The sequence below is a fragment of the Aquarana catesbeiana genome, linkage group LG04 (genome assembly GCF_042186555.1).
Source record: "Aquarana catesbeiana isolate 2022-GZ linkage group LG04, ASM4218655v1, whole genome shotgun sequence".
Classification (NCBI taxonomy): Eukaryota; Metazoa; Chordata; class Amphibia; order Anura; family Ranidae; genus Aquarana; species Aquarana catesbeiana.
The window spans coordinates 41082606-41103074 of record NC_133327.1 but is presented as its reverse complement, the minus strand read 5'-3'; the positions used below and the strand labels follow the sequence as shown (position 1 = coordinate 41103074).

At 41.8% G+C, this 20469-nt stretch overlaps 1 long non-coding RNA gene across 1 annotated transcript in view; it reads right to left on the bottom strand.

The window, feature by feature from the left end:
- Window positions 1-20469, bottom strand: part of LOC141139198 (uncharacterized) — a 1175459-nt gene that overhangs the window by 1006689 nt on the left and 148301 nt on the right. The window lies entirely within an intron of this gene.

Below are 20469 nucleotides of genomic sequence, written 5' to 3'. Positions count from 1 at the left end.
CCTCTTTGCAGAGGATCTTTTTTAATAATAGGTGTTTTATGTACAATTTCTTTTTTATATTATGTAAAAATAAAATGTTACTTATTGATATATATGTTTATGATTTATTTATTATCTGGTGCCTTAAAAACCAAAGTGCTTAGGTGTTTTGAGATTTTAACTAATAGGGTGTGGCATCTTTAATATCACCCATGATTTGTATATAACTTTTGGATTTTGCTCAAGAAGCCCCTTCATGTGCCCTACTATTGTATAGGCTTCACTCCAAATTGAACTAACAGTCCATCCAGTGCATCTTGTGCAGTGTGCACCCCTACCAAACCCTTTTGATTTAGAGTTGCATCGTTTATAAGTTTGAAAAAAGAAATTCTATTCAGAAGCCCCTTTAGTTCAACCTGTGTGTGTGTATGTATTTTAATCTCTAACAATTCCTATGGCCCTGTAAACAGAGGTTATTTTATTAAAAAAGCTATAATAATTTAGGGTCAGTTTTATTTTTAGTTTACAAATCAAACTTTGTTTACTACTTTTTGTAATTTTTCTTTCCCAAGACGATAAATTCCAGAGCACTGTATTTTCTGAAGAGAGATAACATAATTATCTCCTTTCAAAGAGGATCTTTCTCAGATTCATTCAGATACAGGAGAGAGGAGTCACTTTATTAACTTCTTTAGTAGTATGTAAATTTCTGCTTTAGCTATTGAGCTTTGTAGACCACAAGCTTTTTTTGCAACAAAACAGATACAGGAGAAAATTGTGAGAAACTGCCTAAGAATCCATTTGCTGGTTCCAGAGGAGAATACAGAGTATTAATTTGCAAATATTTATTATTTTTACAAAACTAAAAAAAAATTTGTTTTTTTATTTTAACCTTTACATTTTTCATAACCGTTAAATGAAGAAAATGTGTTAAAATGACCAGATCTTCCTATTTGGTCATTCATTTTACGTAGTCTATCAAATGACATATAATATAATTTAGGATAAGGAGGTTATTTTAAAATTTTTCCATTTTGGGTCAGAATTTTGTTAATATTTTTTAGGCTTAACATGTTATATGTATTTTGTCACCTCATTTTGTTATCTTCGTTGCATAAAATATTTTTTTACTTAATAAACGTTCCCAGAGCACTATGGGGTTAATTTACTAGAAATGGAGAGTGTAAAATCTGGTGCTGCTCTGCTTAGAAACCACTCAGCTTCCAGGTTTTTCTGTCAAAGCTTAATTGAACAATCTGAGTTAGAAGCTGGTTGGCTACTTTGCACAGCTGCACCAGATTTTGCACTCTCCAGTTTTAGTAAATCAACCAAGGGAATGACTCTTTATTGAAAATCACACGGAATAATTAGTACACCAGGTTAGGTGAGGCTGGTCACATTATCGTATGCAAAAGCAACTGTATACAGAAATATAAATAACATGACTAAGGGACAACCAACATAAACTATATGCTAAGAAACTAATAGCTGACAGTGATATAACTAACTTGAGCTAATTAACTAGTCACTTAAACCAGCCTAGGTGGAGACAGAAAATTGGTCTTAATTAACAATGGTACTGACCTACTTTCAATAAACACGCTATAGCAGGCGTCCCCAGACAGGTGGCCTGAGCTGATGACATCAACATCTGCTATGAGTTTCTCAGTCTGATAAAGTAGAATTCGTTCATATTCATATATTTCTTAAAGGATATTGTAGATAAATATTTCTGTTCCAAGAAGTAATCCAAACCCCTCTCTCAACATCCATTAAATAATAGTCCACCACTTCCTCAGTCACCCTGTGCCCCTAATAGACACAGGGTAACTTACACATAAGAGGGGCCTGGTAAGCTGAAACAGGAGTTTCCCAACCTCTCTAAGGTAAGCTGAGTTCCACAAGCCCCCCACTCAAAGTGAATCCGTCACATTCTCCTAGGAGTAGGTGGGATTAGGGTAGGTGTCTGCTTGCTTCATTAAGAGGTAATATGAGTTTATTTGCAATGCACACATTGTGCAGGTAAAGACAGGCTTTGATATGCATGTTACAACTACTATATATGTCTTAGGCTAAAGCCTTTTAATTACATCATACACAAATGTAAAGATGAGTCAGAAGCATTTTAGCTAATGATTATGTTCCGCAACATTAAACAGGAGAAACAGTTTCCTTTCTGGCTCTGGTGAAGTGAGTTTTTTGCTAACAAAGGTGAAGGGAGTTTCCTGGTTTTCTTTTTGAAAGGTGTGAAGGGTGTTTCCTGGTTTAAGAGAAGGTTGACTGAGTTTATTTCAGAAAGTGATGGTAATGTAGTGTAGCCTTATTCTTCATTAGTTAGTAATGTAGCAAAATTAATTCTTAGAAGAATCAACCTACACTACAAGGTGAAAGGTTTGTGGGCACCTGATCAATACACCTATATGTACTTGTTGGACATCCTACTCCAAAGCCACTTAACCACTTGCCTACTGGGCACTTTTACCCCGTTCCTGCCCTGGCCAATTTTCAGCTTTCAGAGCTGTAATGCCCCGTACACACGGTCGGATTTTCCGACGGAAAATGTGTGATAGGACCTTGTTGTCGGAAATTCCGACAGTGTGTAGGCTCCATCACACATTTTCCATCAGATTTTCCGACACACAAAGTTTGAGAGCAGGATATAAAATTTTCCGACAACAAAATCCGTTGTCGGAAATTCCGATCGTATGTACACAAATCCGACGGACAAAGTGCCACGCATGCTCAGAATAAATAAAGAGATGAAAGCTATTGGCTACTGCCCCGTTTATAGTCCCGACGTACGTGTTTTACGTCACCACGTTTAGAATGATCGGATTTTCCGACAACTTTGTGTGACCGTGTGTATGCAAGACAAGTTTGAGCCAACATCCGTCGGAAAAAATCCTAGGATTTTGTTGTCGGAATGTCCGAACAAAGTCTGACCGTGTGTACGGGGCATAACACTTTGAATGACAATTGCGCGGTCATGCTACACTGTACCCAAACTACATTTTTATTCTTTTTTTCACAATATTTTTATTTTTTTTATTTTTTGCTAAACAAACGAAAAAAAGACCAAAAACCTGGGAAAAAAAAAACGTTTTTCATAGTTTGTTATAAAATTTGCAAACAGGTAATTTTTCTCCTTCACTGATGTGCGCTGATGAGGCTGCACTGATAGGCTGCACTGGTGGGCACAGATAAAGAGCCACTGATGAGGTGGCATTGATGGACATTGATAGGTGGCACTGAAGTTGCAATGATAGGTGACACTGAGAGGCAGCACTGATAGGCACTGGTAGGCAGCACTGATGGTCACCACTGATAGGTGACACTGATGAGGAGGCACTGGGGGGTATTGATTGGCAGCACTGGAGGGCACTGATAGGTGACACTGATGAGGAGGCACTGATGGGCACTGATTGGCAGCACTGGCGAGTACTGATTGGCAGCACTAGTGGGCACTGTTGGGACTGCACTGATAATCAGGACACTGAAAATCAGCTCCCTGATTATCAGTGTAGATGTCACTTTCACACAAGCCAGTTATCATCTCTCCTCTCCTCACGCTGACCTGCATCCTAAGGACGCAGCAATCACAGAGAGCACCGCCCGCATGTCGCAGAGGTCAAATGGGCAGCGCGATCATGACAAGACTTCCATGGATGCCCTCCTGGCAAAGTAAGTCTGTGATGTAGCCATCTTTCAGCTATAGCACGGGCAGGAAGTGGTTAATATGCCCTCTCCCTCTTTGTGACTATAACAGCCTCCACTTTTCTAAAAGGGCTTTAGACAGGTCAAGGTTGGGCCTACTTATGTGGGCCACTTAAGCTGTTACTCTTTTAAATTCTTCCAAGAAGGAGATTGAGTTCACTTCCTTCCTGGCAGGATCCCCTTACATAGTGCGGGAGGGGCTAGTGGTAGATAAGAGAGAGCCTAGGGCATGGGAAGGGTTGCCATGCAGAGAATAGTCTCATAAGGACTGCACCATTTCTGGGTTCCCCTTGGAGGGGGTTCTCCTTAGCTGGGCCTGACTACACATTACTGTTTTAGAGAGACTCACAACAGTGAATCTATTCTTGCAGCTGAACTGTGTTGGGGTCTGAGATCAAGTTGCTGTAATGCTGAGTTGAATCTTCATTAAAGAAGAAGTTTATCTTCATGTGGCCTCTGTATGAGTTCCCCAGGTAATGCAGTAGATGTGATGAGAGAGTTATAGTTTCAATGATGTGAAATGGCTGGCAAGCCCCGGGGAGAAGCTGGGCCACCTTTCTGATACTTCTTAAAGTGAGGGGGTACAGCTTCGCAACCAGGATGGTGAGCTGAGGATCCAATCCACTCTTCGAGAGAGAGAGTAAGTGGAATCTACAGGGTAAAGTCTCCCATACCCTCAAGGTCAGTGTGTCTGAACTTTAACTTAGTAGGGGGTGCTACGGCTGCCTTCTATGGCCACGATTGAGGCAGACCACCACCTGCCTGCAAGGCTTTCCATAAGATTTTGGAGTGTCTGTTGACATCTGTCCCAATTTTGCAAAAACAGCATTTGTGATGTACTGATGTTGGAAGAGTAGACCTTGCTCATAATTGGCATTCCAATTGATTCCAAAAATGTGAAGTAGGGTTGAGGTCAGGGGTTCATGCAGTACACTAAAGTTCCTCCACATCAAACTTGTCACACTGTGGCTTTATGGAATTGGCTTTGAATACAGGTGCTGGAACAGAAAAATACCTTCCCCAAACAGCTGACATCAGGCTGGAAGTCCACAATTGTTTAAGACATCTTTGTATGCTGCAGCATTAACAGTCACTTCACTGGAAGCACCTCAACGTAGTCATTTGGAAGGATGTCATGTCACGACTCACGTTTGGTCATAAGTGTTATAGTTAGATGTCTAAAATCTTTTGACCATATAGTTTACATGTTCCATGAAATCTGCAATTTTCTGTCAACAAAAGCACATAAGAAAAACAATATCCTATAGAAAACCCAAATACACGTGCTACACGTCTTGATTATAGGAACACACAAAGACAACAGAAAGAGGTAAAAGAGATCACATAGATTGTTCTGCACAGTTTATTATAGCGCTTGTTGCAGAGCAGCCAGCATGCAAACAGAATAGTCAGCAGAATTGTTTACTGTCTGTGTTATAGAAGATAAAAGTAGGAAAAGGTGAGGTATATTCGGGAGCAAATAGAGCATAATTATAGATTAGACTCTGGTCAACCATGCCTTGTTGCTAGTGACAGAAAAGAAAAAAAAAAACAAGGAAGAAATGATCAATAAATTATAATTAATACTGTACACCAAGCAAACAGCTAATTGCACAGATGAAACAAATACAAGATGTGACAGTTCAATTCCCAGAATGGACTGTAAAATAGGAAAAAGGTTTGCTTTCACTAGCGATTGTTGTCACTTTTGAAGGTGTAGTCCCCCTGTGAAGTGATGCATTTCTAGACAACTGCCAGAACCATTCCTGGAACTGGTTTTCCTGAATGCTGCACAGTACCTTTGTTGTGGCACACTGGATGTCTGGAATACCATCAAACCTGTGTCCTATTAAGGCATTTTTTTATTTTGGAAACTGCCAAAAAACACAGGGTGCTAAGTCAGGGGAATAAGGTGGTTGGTCAAGTTTTGGAATTCATTTCTGTGCCAGGAACTGGAACACTTAAAGTGGTTGTTAAGCCACTCTAATCTGTATACACCATCAACACTGCCTCCTATTGTAGTATCCCCCTCTGTGTGTGAGTTATAAAAATAAATGCTGCAAATACCTAATTTCACTGCTGAGATTGCGATCACATGACCAACCAGCTTTCTCCTTTCCTCCTCTGAGAGAAGCAGTGGGCGGGGCTGAGATTCCTCTGCTGATGTCAGTCTGGAAGGGAGGAGGGTGGGAGGAGGAGAGGATGAGAGAGCTGGCTGGTCATGTGATCTCAATCTCGGCTCTTAAATGAGGCATTTACAGCATTTATATAAATAAAATAAATCATTCACATAGGGGGACACTGAAATAGGAGGCAGTGCTGATGGTTTGTACAGGTTAGTGTTATGAGAGCAGCAGGAGGGGGAGGGGCGGCTCACACACAGACAGAGAGGGGAGGGGGAGGAAGAGAGCAGATAGTAAGCTGCTAAGGAGAGAGGCACGTAAACTGACCACGGTGTCTGGTCTCATTAGCCATGATACACCGTGGTCAGTTTAAAGAGGGGTGGGGAGAAACTGATAGGATCAGCCAGGTTTTTTAGGTGTTACAGAGGTCCAAATTACACAGGACTAGTGGAGTTAAAAAACGTTTTAACGCTTCATGTGCAGGAGCATTCTTGTGGTCTAGATTTCATTTTTATCACCTCTGAACAGATCACCGTAACCTTTTCATTTTTCACATTTGTATCCATCCTTTTTTGGCTGCCCACTTCTTGCATCATCGTAGATATCTTACTGCTCCTCCTTAACTGCCTATGCCATTCAAAAACACTTGATTTCTTCATGGAACGTTCCCCATAAGCCTGTTGTAACAGAGATAAAGTTTCATTTGCAATTTTGCCAATTTTCATGCAAAATTTGATGTTAATCCGCAGCTCCAGACTCGTGTCACTTATTTTCCGCCAACAGCACAACACACACACGTGTTATTTCTTCTACTGTACTACGCCGCAAAGGCTGAGTCAACTGGTCTGCGTCCCAGGTAAGTACACGTTAGAATGTTCAGAATATGCTCAAGTGTGAATTTCTGTGTGACTCACCACCATAGGGCTACCATAACGCATTCCGGGAAATAAATTGTCACATATTGTATATTGGAGCTGTTTTATTTGCTAGAGGATTGGTATTTCTGTCGATACAGCCCTAAGGTTTGTACAGCTCTGTTATACAGTACAACTCTGTCTGACAGGGGAGTGCACCAGCATTTTTCTATTGCAGCTGCAGTCTGACATGCAGATGACACTAAGCTATGCAGTGGAATAATGTCCTTATAAGATGTCTCCAACTTACAAGCCAACCTCAATGCGACCTCAATGCACTGTTTAATTGGGCAACTATGTGGCAAATTAGGTTTAATGTTGATAAATATAAAGTTATGCACTTGGGGGCTAAGAATATGCATGCATCATACATACTAAGGGGACTACAACTGGGGGAATTAATGGTGGAGAAGGATCTGGGGGTTTTGGTACATCATAAGCTTAATAATAACATGCAATGCCAAGCTGCGGTTTCCAAAGTCCTTTCTTGTATTAGGAGAGGCATGGACTCCAGAGAGAGAGATATATAATTTTGCCCTTGTACAAATCATTAGTAAGACCTCATCTGGAATATGCAGTTCAGTTTTGGGCACCAGTTCTCAAAAAGGATATGGGGGAACTAGTGAAAGTGCAGAGAAGGGCAACCAAACTGATAAGAGGCATGGAGGAGCCCAGCAATGAGGAAAGATTAGAGGAACTGAATGTATTCTCTCTTGAGAAGAGGATATTAGGGGGGATATAATCAACAACATGTACAAATACATAAGTGGTCCATATAGTGAACTTGGTGTTGAGTTATTCACTTTAAGGTCATCAGAGAGGACAAGGGGGAACTCTTTACATCTAGAGGAAAAAAGATTTCATCTCCAAATACGGAAAGGTTTCTTCACAGTAAGAGCTGTGAAAATGTGGAATAGACTCTCTCCAGAGGTGGTTCTGGCCAGCTCAGAAGATTGCTTTAAAAAAGACCTGGATTATTTCCTAAATGCACAGACTATAAATGGGTACTAAAATTTATAGGTAAAGTTGATCCAGGGAAAATCTGATTGCCTCTCGAGGGATCAGGAAGGAATTTTTTCCCCTGCTGTAGCAAATTGGATCATGCTTTGCTGGGGTTTTTCACCTTCCTCTGTATCAACAGTGGGTATAGGTTTGTGTATATGAGATTGTATGATTTTTTTTTTTGTTATTGGTTAAACTAGATGGACTTGTGTCTTTTTTCAACCACTATGTAACTATGACTTAAGGGATCCCTCCACACCCTACCTTGTAACTGGTCAATGAATAGAAAAGCAACAGACTAATGAGCTAATCTCTCTGTCTATCTGCTGTCTCTTCCTATCAGCACAGTGCCTTGAACTGCCGCACACCTGACTGGTTCCTTGTGCTGCTTCTCCCTCCCCCTTACTGATTGCTGTACAGACTGTACAGGGACTGATACAAAGTCTAATTCAGATTCTTATGCGGCTTGCATTAAGAAAAATATACATTTAATAACGTGCTGATGATTACAGAGCTCATTTAAAGGGTTACTAAACCCTCTTTTTTTTTTTTAAATAACAAACATATCATACTTACCTCCACTGTGCAGTTTGTTTTGCACAGAGTGGCCCTGAACCTCATCTTCTGGGGTCCCCCGGTGGCGCTCGCGGCTCCTCTTGGCATCTGTGAACCGCCTAGGAGAAACGCTCTTACGAGGGGGTTACCGCATGGGCACGCTCCAGAGTCCAGCAATTGCGTCCATAGAAACAGAATGCCGGACTCGCCCCCCCCCGGTGTCCGCGTCATTGGATTTGATTGACAGCAGCAGGAGCCAACGAAAAGCTGAGAACCCCGAGCAGAGAGCTAGAGCTCGTCTCCGCCATGGGAACGAATGAGCTCAGGTGAATAAAACTTGGGGTCTGTTCAGTGTCAGAAGTTTTTTTACCTTATTGCATAGGATGCATCAAGGTGAAAAAACACAAGGGTTTACAATCCCTTTAAGTTGTGCCTTTTGTATCTGCTTGGAGTTCAGTTTCAGATGTAAAATAACATGACTCAACGAGTTGTTTGGTTTTAAAGTCATTATTACAAACACATCTGCAAAAGAAAGTCATTTTATAGGATAGTCCTTACCCAATCACCCAGTTGTAAAACATGGCAAGAGACGTTAAGATAAAGGACAGATAATGTCATTTATTTTTCCTAAATCAAGCAAGTCTCTCTACAGGAAATAAATGATTGAACTTACATAAAAAAATTCTTTGTGAATCATGCATGCACATTAAAGTGATTGTAAACCCACTTTGAGGAAAAAAAACTAACACCTGCAAGACAAAGGCATAATGAGCTGGTATGTATAGCATACTAGCTCATCATGTAATACTCACCTGAGATCGAAGCCCTCGCTGCGGTGCTCGTACACCGCTCCGGCGGCCGACAATCACTCCCGGGGGTTACTTCTGGGTATCGCGGCTCCGGCGCCATGATTGGCAGGAGCCGCGATGACGTTACTCCCATGCATGTGTGCGGTAAAGGCACACTCACTGAAGCAACGGTACATACGTGCCATTGCTTCAGTTTGTGTCAGTGCTCATGTGCCGATGACGTTGGCACATGTAAATACGGGGGATATCTCCTAAACCGTGCAGGTTTAGGAGATATCCTGGGTAGCTACAGGTAAGCCTTATTATAGGCTTACCTGTAGCACAAAGTGGTCTGTAAGGGTTTAAACCACTTTAAAATATGCTTAACACGAAAACCAAACTGGGAATAGTGCCTTTCTAAATTTCTTTCCCATATTTTGTATACTGCCATAGTAATAATAATGGCACGTTTAATTTTCTAAGCACCCCAGAACATGATGTAACTATAATAGGGGAAAGGTGAGACGCTCTTAGTCACTGGAGGAAAGGTAAAATTAGAAGCAATGCAATAATGTGAGTCACAAACCATGCTTATAGACTAAAGGTGAAGAAAGAAAACTCTAATTTACATAGAACTATGGAATGTTTTTATTTATTTATGATAGATATATACGGTATCTCACAAAAGTGAGTACACCCCTCACATTTTTGTATTTTTATATTTTTATATTTTATTGTATCAACAACACTGTGACAACACTGAATAAATGATACTTTGCTACAATGTAAAGTAGGAAATTTACAGCTTGTATAACAGTGTAAATTTGCTGTCCCCTCAAAATAACTCAACATACAGCCATTAATGTCTAAACCGTTGGCAACAAAAGTGAGTACACCCCTAAGTAAAAATCCAAATTGGGCCCAAAGTGTCAATATTTTGTGTGGCCACCATAATTTCCCAGCACTGTCTTAACCCTCTTGGGCATGGAGTTCACCAGAGCTTTACAGGTTGTCACTGGAGTCCTCTTCCACTCCTTCATGACGACATTACAGAGCTGGTGGATGTTAGAGACCTTGCGCTCCTCCAACTTCCATTTGAGGATGCCCCACAGATGCTCAATATGGTTTAGGTCTGGAGACATGCTTGGCCAGTCCATGACCATTACCCTCAGCTTCTTTAGGAAGGCAGTGGTCGTCTTGGAGGTGTCTTTGGGGTCATTATCATGTTGGAATACTGCTCTGCTTCAGTATGACACGTGTTGGCATTTATGGTTCCTTCAATGAACTGTATCTCCCCAGTGCCGGCAGAACTCATGCAGCCCCAGACCATGACACTCCCACCACCATGCTTGACCGTAGGCAAGACACACTTGTCTTTATACTCCTCACCTGGTTGCCGCCACACATGCTTGACACCATCTCAACCAAATAAATTTATCTTGGTCTCATCAGACCACAGGGCATGGTTCAAGTAATCCATGTCCTTAGTCTGCTTGTCATTAGCAAACTGTTTGTGGGCTTTCTTGTGCATCATCTTCTGGGATGACAGCCATGCAGACCAATTTAATGCAGTGTGCGGTGTATGGTCTGAGCACTGACAGGCTGACCCCCCATCCGTTCAACCTCTGCAGCAATGCTGGCCACACTCATATGCCCCAAAGACAACCTCTGGATATGATGCTGAGCATGTGCACTCAACCCCTTTGGTCGACCATTGCGAGACCTGTTCTGAATGGAATCTGTCCTGTTATACCACTTGGCCACTGTGCTGCAGCTCAGTTTCAGGGTCTTGGCAATCCTCTTATAGCCTAGTCCATCTTTATGTAGAGCAACAATTCTTTTTTTCAGATCCTCAGAGAGTTCTTTGCCATGAGGTGCCATGTTGAACTTCCAGTGACCAGTATGAGTGAGAGCGATAACACCAAATTTAACACACCTGCTCCCTATTCACACCTGACACCTTGTAACACTAATGAGGCACATGACACCGGGGAGGTAAAATGGCTAATTGGGCCCAATTTGGAGCACTTAGGGGTGTACTCATTTTTGTTGCCAGCAGTTTAGGCATTATTGGCTGTGTGTTGAGTTATTTTTTTTTTTTTTTCAATCAATAAATTTTTATTGAGTATTTCAAGAAATGGGTACAGAAAGGAAAAAGGGGGAAATGGGTAAATGGAGGAAAATGGGTTATACAACTTAAATCAATAAATAAGGGGTAGTAAGTGATATACATCTCATAGTGATATACAATCAGAAGATATAATTGTACAAAAGGATAAATAGGTACAGTATTGGACCTACTGGTTCTGTTAATGGTATAATCACCTCTAATATCATTTAAGTCACAGCTTATAAGGCCATATAGACCAGGATTTGTCAAAGGTCACACTCTGTAAAGAATTTAGTGCAATGAGGCGTTCAAAGGTATAGTTTCTGTTGACAGCTTTGACTATATCTGTCACATTCAAGGCCGTAGTGGATTTCCAATTACAGAGAATCATTAATCTCGTCTCTAGTAATATGTGTGTCACTACAGGTCTGAAGTCTTTATGAATTTTGTCAATGTTTAAATGTAAGATTGCTAATGCAGGGTCTGGGGGTGTAAGCATTCCCGTTATGGAGGAAATTAGTCTAAATATTTGATTCCACGTACTTTTAATTGTGGGGCAATGCCATAACATGTGTAGTAAAGAACCCGTGTGTCCACAAGCTCTCCAGCAAAGAGGCGATGTGCCGGGAAAGAATTTTGCCACCCTGTAAGGTGTATAATGCCATCTATTGGCTAGTTTTATTGCTAGTTCCCAGTGCTTAACGCAATGAGAAGCTTTATGTATCCCTGTAAAGGCCTGTCGCCATTGTTCTAGTGAAAACTGTTTGCCCAGGTCACTCTCCCATTTGGTCATCGCTGTAGTTTTGATGAACGTATTTTTATCTCTTATTTGGTGGTAGAAAAACGATATACCTTTGGTGTTGTTGTTGGCGTGTGAGTAAAATTGCCATATTGCTTTTGGTACGTGGATAGATGGACTGGAGTGGGAATTAAGAAAACGCGTAATCCTTGTATATAGATGTTTCTCATTATTGGTGAGGTTGTATTGGGACTTGACCTGGTCAAATGTTTTCAATTGATTTCCGTCGTAAAGGTCTAGGATGTTATTTACCCTTTTGGTCATCAAAGAAGTAACTGTCAGTGATGGTATTTTTGTTTCTAGTAGGGTTATAGGTATAGTATATGGTAATGCTTGGTTATCTTTATGTTTTTGTTTGAGAAGGAATCTCCATGCTTTCAGTGAGATCTGTATAGGGGGAGTAAAAGCAGATAATTTCCATGGTAACCAACCATCACTCAACAAAAATAGGGTTAAATCTTTTATTGGGGCTAAAGCTTTTTCAATATCTACCCATAACGGTGGATCTTCAGTTTTGAACCATAATTTAGTCTGATCTAGTCTGACTGCCCAGTAGTAGTCACATAGGTCCACTAGGCCTGCCCCTCCTATTTTTTTGTGGAGTGTGAGGTTGTTTCTGGAGCATCTGGCTTTTTTACTATTCCATATGTATTTCCAGCTTATTTTCGAGATTGTACGGATATAGTGGATAGGTATATTGATTGGTAAGGAACGAAATATGTAAAGTATTTGAGGTAGCAGCATCATCTTATATGCTGTGATTCTACCAAACCAAGATATTTCTTTGTTAGACATTTGTTTGATTTGGGCTTCCAGTGTGGTCATCAGTGTTTGCATATTTGCTTTAACCAATGTGGAGGTTTTATTAGTGAGTGTGATACCCAGGTATTTTATATTATTAGAGCTCCACGTATAGGGCAGTATTGTTTGGAGCTTTGTACGTTCGTGTGGTAGGACACCCAGGTCTAGAATTAAAGATTTATTAAAGTTGACTTTATAGTACGATATTTCTCCAAATGTGTTAAGGATTGTATGGGCTTGCGATAATGATGTGGTAGGATTTGTCAGGAGAAGGATTACATCGTCAGCAAAGAGGTTTATGGTATGCATACTGGAGCCAAACTGGAAGCCTGAAATCAGGGGATGAGATCTTATAGTTTCAGCTAGGGGTTCTATCATTAAGTTAAAGACTGTTGGAGACAGGGGGCACCCCTGTCTTGTACCATTGGTAATATGGAATGTTTTAGATAAGAACCCAGAGGAGTAAACCTGTGCCGACGGTTGTGAGTATAAAGCCATAATGGCTTGCAGTATTGGGCCTTGGAACCCAAATTTGGTAAGTGTCATTCTCATATATGTCCAGTGGACTCTGTCGAACGCCTTCTCTGCGTCGATAGATAACAGCAGAGAAGGCGTTCGAGTTTTTTCAGCAAAATTCATCACATTTACAATTCTCCTGGTGGCGTCTGAAGTTTGTCTCCCCTTCACAAAGCCCATCTGGTCGCGTTTGATAATGCGAGGCATTATATCTGTCAATCTTTTGGCTAACAATTTGGCATAAATTTTGATATCTGAATTCAAGAGAGAAATAGGCCTGAAATTAGTTGGTGTAATAGGATCTTTACCAGGTTTTGGTATTGTAACTATATAAGCTTTTAACATGTCGTGAGGAAGGTGTGCGGACTCAGCAGCCTTGTTGAATATGATAGACAAATGTGGTGATAAAGTGTTTGCAAAAGTTTTAAAATATTCATTAGAGAAGCCATCGGGTCCTGGAGACTTCCCGTCTGGAAGAGTGTTTATGATCTGTGTTATTTCCCTTTCTGTGATTGGTAAGTTTAATGATTCTAGTTGGTGTGTAGAAAGAGTGGGGAGATTGACGTTTTTTAGGAACATCTCAATCTGTTCTATTGTTGGTTGATGTGTGTTGGGATCTGAGTGTAAATTATAGAGTGAGCCATAGTATTCCGCAAATTGGTCGGCTATTTCTTGAGGGTTTGTTATTTTGTGTGATTGAGTAGGGTGCTGTAGGAAAGCAATTCTCGTTCTGGTTCGAGCCGCCTTCAATCTATTTGCTAGATACTTCCCTGCTCTATTAGCATTGGCATAATAGTTTAATTGAAGGCGTCTGAGATGTATGTCGTATTGTTGAGATAGAATATGTCTAAGTTGTTCTCTAAGGGAATGTAATTTGTTGGTAAGTGGTAGTGTAGGGGTTTTTTTGTGTTGAGAGGAGACATCGTGGATGCCAAACATGATAGTGCGTAGCTGCTGAGCCTTTTTTCTTTTTTCTCTGGCCCCTATTTGTATCAATACTCCTCTCATGAAGGCCTTATGTGCATTCCAAAGAATGTATGGGTCAGTAACTGACCCCACATTCTCAGCAAAAAAGAATTGCAATTTCTGCGATATTAGTGATTGAAGATGTGGGTCATGTAAAATGCGTGTATTACAGCGCCAGATGGGGGGTGAAGGAGAGATTCCCCTCTCCGCCACAGACATAGAAATAGCTGAATGGTCTGACCACGTGATATCATGTATAGTAGTTTTTTCAACATTTTGTAGCAGCCATTTATCCGTTAGGAATAAGTCAATGCGAGAGTATGAGCGGTGTCTGTTGGAGAAAAAGGTGTATTCCTTTTCGTTACCGTGTTGACATCTCCACGTATCAAATAGTTCCTCCTTATGTAGTAGTGGTTGGAGGGACAGAGATCCCTTACCTGAAGATGTATCAATGAGTGGATCTGGTGTCATATTAAAGTCTCCACAGATCAAGAGATTACCATGTCGTAGAGCTTTTGCTTTTTGGGTCACTTTGTTGATGAATCTGATCTGGTGCTTGTTTGGAGCGTACAATGACACTATGGTATAGGGATTAGAATTAATGTTCCCTGTGGCAATGATGTATCTTCCTGCTTCGTCAATAATGATATCTTTGGGCTCGAAAGAAACGGAATTTTTGAAGGCTAAAAGAACTCCTCCAGTTTTGCGATGCGGCGTACATGCCACATAGATAAATGGGTAGTCCCTATGAGTGCATTGGGGAGCGTTGTCTAATTGAAAGTGCGTTTCTTGGACGCTTAGTATGTCCGCTTTATGTTTATGCGCTTCTTTCCACAAGCTGAAGCGTTTAGCCGGGTGATTTAAGCCCTTGGCATTAATTGAGAGGCAGGTTATCGTCATTCAAAAGACGTGGGTCTGGTTATGTGTCGTGGGGGTACTCACTGCGACTATAGGTAGTTGCCTGCGCTGCTGGGTTGCTGGTGGAGACGTTGTTGTGAAGCCATTTCGTAGCTGGTTCAGAGGTGAAGTCGGTGTTTTGTATCTGTGTATATCACTTAAAAAAAAAGGTAAAAAAAAACAGTAAACCAAACTGAAGATTAACATGAGTAACATAAAAAAATGGATCTCAAAAGTGATCCTCGTGCAGTCGTAGCTGCTATTGGTGGTATTGGGGGGAAGGGAGAGAATCTAGAATAGAAACTCAGCCCTGGAGATAAACCTGTAACATATAAGGTTTATTTTACGAGCTTCCACTTGTTGGTTTTTTGTTAGATTTTTTGTAAGACACTACCTGCCAATCATTTTGGATCAGAGGTGGTTCTGCTGGTTGAGCCTGATGTATAGGCTGGTCCAGAATGATATTCCATCTCTTTAAGGTAGATAGCCCTTCTTCAAGGGTATTTATTGAGACGGTGATTCCATTATGGGTAATGGAGAGTGTAGCTGGGTATTTCCACTTATGGAGGATTTTGTGGTTCCTCAATGCTTTGGTGATCGTTATTAGATTGCGACGGCGTTGCAGAGTATGCCTGGAGAGATCTGGAAGCAATCTGATGTTTGCATACTGCTGGGGAACATTCTCTTGCTTGCGTGAGGCTTGAAGAATTCTGTCCTTAATATGGTAAAAATGCATTCTAAGCAAAACATCCCTGGGGATTTCATCAGGGAGAAAGGACGGTTTAGGGACCCTGTGTATTCTATCCACAAGCAGGTCATGAACTGAGGCTTCGGGTACCAATGTTGAGAATAGGGTCTGGGCAAATTGTAAGAGCTGGTTCGGGGGAACATCTTCTGGTATTCCTCTCAGTTTAAGGTTGTTCCTCCTGGACCTGTCTTCTAAGTCGGCCATTTTGTCTTTGAGCCAGGTTATATCTTCCCCCTGGGCTGTATGGGCCTCCACCATAACATTGTATGCTGAGGTATATTCCTCCATTTTGTTTTCCACTTGATGCACTCTGTGGCCTATGGCTTGGACCTCTTTTTGACACTCTGTTATACCTCTGACCATGTCTGCTTGTAATGAGGAACGTAATGACAGGAGCATTTCTTTGAGTAAAGTGTCTGAAACCGGCCTATCTGCTGTAGGGAATTCCCTAATAGGATCTCCTTCATTGCTACTCTGACGTGAGGGGTTGCTGTGAGGCCCGCTTACCTCCATGCCCTGTGCGTTTCCTTGCCTTATGGGTGAGTCCCTTCTCGGCTTCGATTTGGCCGGGCTTCTTGTGGAGGGGCTGGATGTGCTTGAGGAGGACCCGCTGGGTGAATTCGGGGAGTGGGTAGAGACAGATGCCTGTGCTTGTCTGTGCGCTTTAGGCCTAATCTCTGTCCTGTCAGCTGCCGTTCCGCCGCCATTTTGATGAGCGCAGTCCGCGTAATAACTGTTCATTTTTTGCGGCTGCTGAGGATTTTTGCGGCGTCTTGTCATTCCCGGTTTGTGCCGCGGGCACCTACTTGTAAGACGGTATGTCCGTCAGGCAGTAAAAGTGCCGTGGAGCCCTGTTGGCTGTGGTTTATCTCCTGAGGCGAGCGGAGCTCTAGGATTACGCGTCCATCTTAGAGCCCGGTTGGCCACGCCCCTGTGTTGAGTTATTTTGAGGGGACAGCAAATTTACACTGTTATACAAGCTGTACACTCACTACTTTACATTGTAGCAAAGTGTCATTTCTTCAGTGTTGTCACATGAAAAGATATAATAAAATGTGAGTGGTGTACTCTGTGAGATACCGTATATATATCATATTGTATGCCTAAAATCCCCAATTCCTCTTTTTCTGAAAGCCCCACCAGTGCACATAGTCCCCCCCCCCCCGAGCAAAAGCTATATTTTTCCCACCCCTCCTTTATACCCACCTCTAACCCATCCTGCTAAGCTTTTTTCCCCCTACTTTGTGAAGCCTGGTATACTTACCCAGATAGCAAAGATATCTTGCCACAAAATTGTGGCAGTGTTGAATTGTAGGGCTGCACATTTTCACTAGCAAGTTGTACACTTGCAGAGCACTTGAAGCACAAGTTCTAATTTACATTTTTCAACTTTGTAGAAGATTTGCGTGACAAGTCTCTAGTAGGAGCAAAGTTGCAGAGGTCTACAGCAAGAGTTCTGCAAGTCTACAACATAAAAATTCAGCCACAGTGACCCCTGTGGTGAGATGACTATTGCACAACATAGCTGAACCAGAACTTGCAGCAGACTTGCAGAATGTTTGCAAAGAAAGTTGATCTGGAGTCAAACAATGCAGACTTGCTGCAATTGTGCAACAAACTTGTGAAGCCTGGCATGTCTAGCAATAGCTTAACAAGTCATTTTCAAACTTGCAGCACACTTGCTTGCTATCTGGGTACCCAAGTCCCTGGTTCAGATCACTCAATGCTGTCATCTTCAGGTGTGGGGGGACACAAGTCCTGTGGTGCAATAGAGCCCAAGATTGCTGGTCCTCTTCACTCCCCACCACTGGCAATGGTCCTTTCCCCATAAGACGTGGCCAATCACATCCAATAGGAAGTATCCACATCATGCAGCACTGATGTGGACACCCGAAGAAGGACACAAGTAGGAATTGAACAGAAGAGAAGGACACCTGGGGCTGTGGTGTCATGTCACCATGGTTTAAGGTAGGTAAAAAAGGGAACTTACATAGGGATTTTTTTGTTGATCCAGTGATCAGAAAGAGGGAAGGCGAGAGGAAGGAAGGGTAAAGTGGCAAGGGAAATCCTGGAAATGTTTTTTTAAATCCAAGTTTTCTCCAGCTTATCATGTGTGTAGTTGATGTGTAGGTACCATTCTATGCATCATTGTCCTGTGAGGCCAGAATGCAAGATGACGTACATCAATGGCCTGTGTCCATGATCAAAGGAAACATGTTAAATGAAGTTGGGCATCATTCAACCCGGAACAGGAGCAACAGAAAGAGGTCAGAGCAGAAGGTCTATGGTGGACATAACTGAGAGGGAAGGTAAGCACTGAAGAGAAAACTGCTTCTCTTTTGGTAATGTGTTAAGCCTATAAGGACCTATAATAAATTGTTACCTTTTTAGTTAAATTCATTAGGTTTGTCCTGTTTTATTAAAAAAATCCATATTTTTTTTTTACTTGGAATGTGCGATCTATTGGTAGTGGTACCTTCAGTGCTGACATACCTAAGGGAATTCAAAGTATGTACATATCCATTTTAGAAAAAAACCTTAAATTATGAGGAGTCTGACATAACTGACCAATACTTTCACATATCACCTCCTTGAGTGCTCACAATAGTACCTCTACATCCAGAAGTTTAATGCCCAACCTAACTGAATGTTTACATGCAATTAGCTAAATACATCACAGGTGCTTCAAAACAGAAGTTGTGTAAAGTCCTATCGTTTTTTTTTTTCTTTTTTTTTTTTAAGGCCAAAACTTGAGTAGAAAAACCTGTCTCTTGAATGCTGTAGAGAAGGATCCTTTCTATGTGGAAGCAGAGGTCCCTCTGCAGAGGGAGTTAGTAAAAATCAGCTTTGAGAGGCTGGGGCGAATAATATTTAAGGTAAACGTGGAGCTGTACTTTAAAAGACATGCTTTAAGATGACAGTATTTTAACATTATTTTATTAAACCAGCCTTATGCCGCGTACACACGGTCGGACTTTTCGTCTACAAAAGTCCGACGGACAAAATACGGCTGACAATCCGATCTTGTGTGGGCTTCCCCGGACTTTCAGCTGACTTTTCCAGCCGCAAATCTGACGGACTTTAGATTTGGAACATGCTTAAAATCTTTACGTCGTAACTACGCTGGACCCAGAAATCCACTCATCTGTATGCTAGTCCGACGGACAAAAACCCACGCTAGGGCAGCTATTGGCTACTGGCTATCAACTTCCTTATTTTAGTCCGATGTACGTCATCACGTACGAATCCGTCTGACTTTTGTGTGATCGGTTGTAGGCAAGTCCGTTCGTTAGAAAATCTGCCGCAAGTCCGCCAAAAGTCCGTTGAAAGTCTGTCGGACAGGCTGTCGGACTTTTGTAGCCGAAAAGTCCGACCGTGTGTACGCGGCATTAGCCTCACTGCATCTCACAAATCACCTGAAGGGTAATCTGAAGTGAATTAAACATTATTTTTTACTATTCTCTTTATTAATACTCACAATTAGAAATAATAAAATGTGCAACCCATTATGAGTGCCAGTGGCCACACATGAAGCCCCTTCATATCAGATGTTAAAGTGTTTTTTTGTTTTCTTTTTTACCTTATTGCATTATATTTGCATTAAGGCAGGGGTCCCTGAACTTTGTGAACAAAGGGCCTCCTGTCCTGAACAAAGGGTTTCCTGTCTTTCAGGCTTTTGGGAGCCAGACTGTGACCAGTGGGAGTAGAAAATTCCCTGGTGTCAGTGGGAGTATACAGTGCCCCATCATTGATATTAGTGGCAGGAATTGTGCCTCATTGTTGGTATGAGTGGGAGGAATAATGCCTCATCATAGGTGTCAGTGGGAGGAATGTTGCCCCATCAGTGCTGTCAGTTGGAGGAAAAGTGTCCCTCGGGCTGGATAAAGGCAAACAAAGGGCCGCCTCTGGCCCTCGGGCCACAGTTTTTAGACAACTGCATTAAGGTAAAAATCCTTCTGCATGCAGCGCTCCCCCTTTATACTTACCTGAGCTCGATCTTGACCCAGCGCTGTGCACAAGAGCAGATGCTCTCTATGCTCTCTCCCTCCTCATTGGCTCAGAGACAGCAGCAGGAGACATTGGCTCCCACCAATTATAACCAGTGAGGAGGGAGCGGGGCCAGGCCAAGCCATGATGTATACATAGAGCCGGCTTTTTTTGGGTGGAAAAATGTAGAGAAAGCCCTACTTTCTTGCATCACAATGCATGGTAAAACGTGTCAGTGCAGTGCAATGCACATCAACAGCAGACATCAAGTAAAAACAGCAGACCAAAACAAGTTTGGCTCTTCTACTAAGACCCTTCGCATGTTCTAGGAAGTGAAGAGAAATGTGCATGTTAAAATGCAATGCAGAATGCCACGTCAACACACGTGCATTTGCCTATGCATGTGAATGGAATCGAAATCATCCTTTTCTAAATATTATTTTAAAACCCTTAATTCTTGTTCATGCAACCCAGGCAGCTTTTGGAATGCACCTTGTAAGACAGAAATGTGGACTTTAAAATCAGGCTAGGGGTTAGAATTACCTTTCACCTACCTTTCATCCTACTACA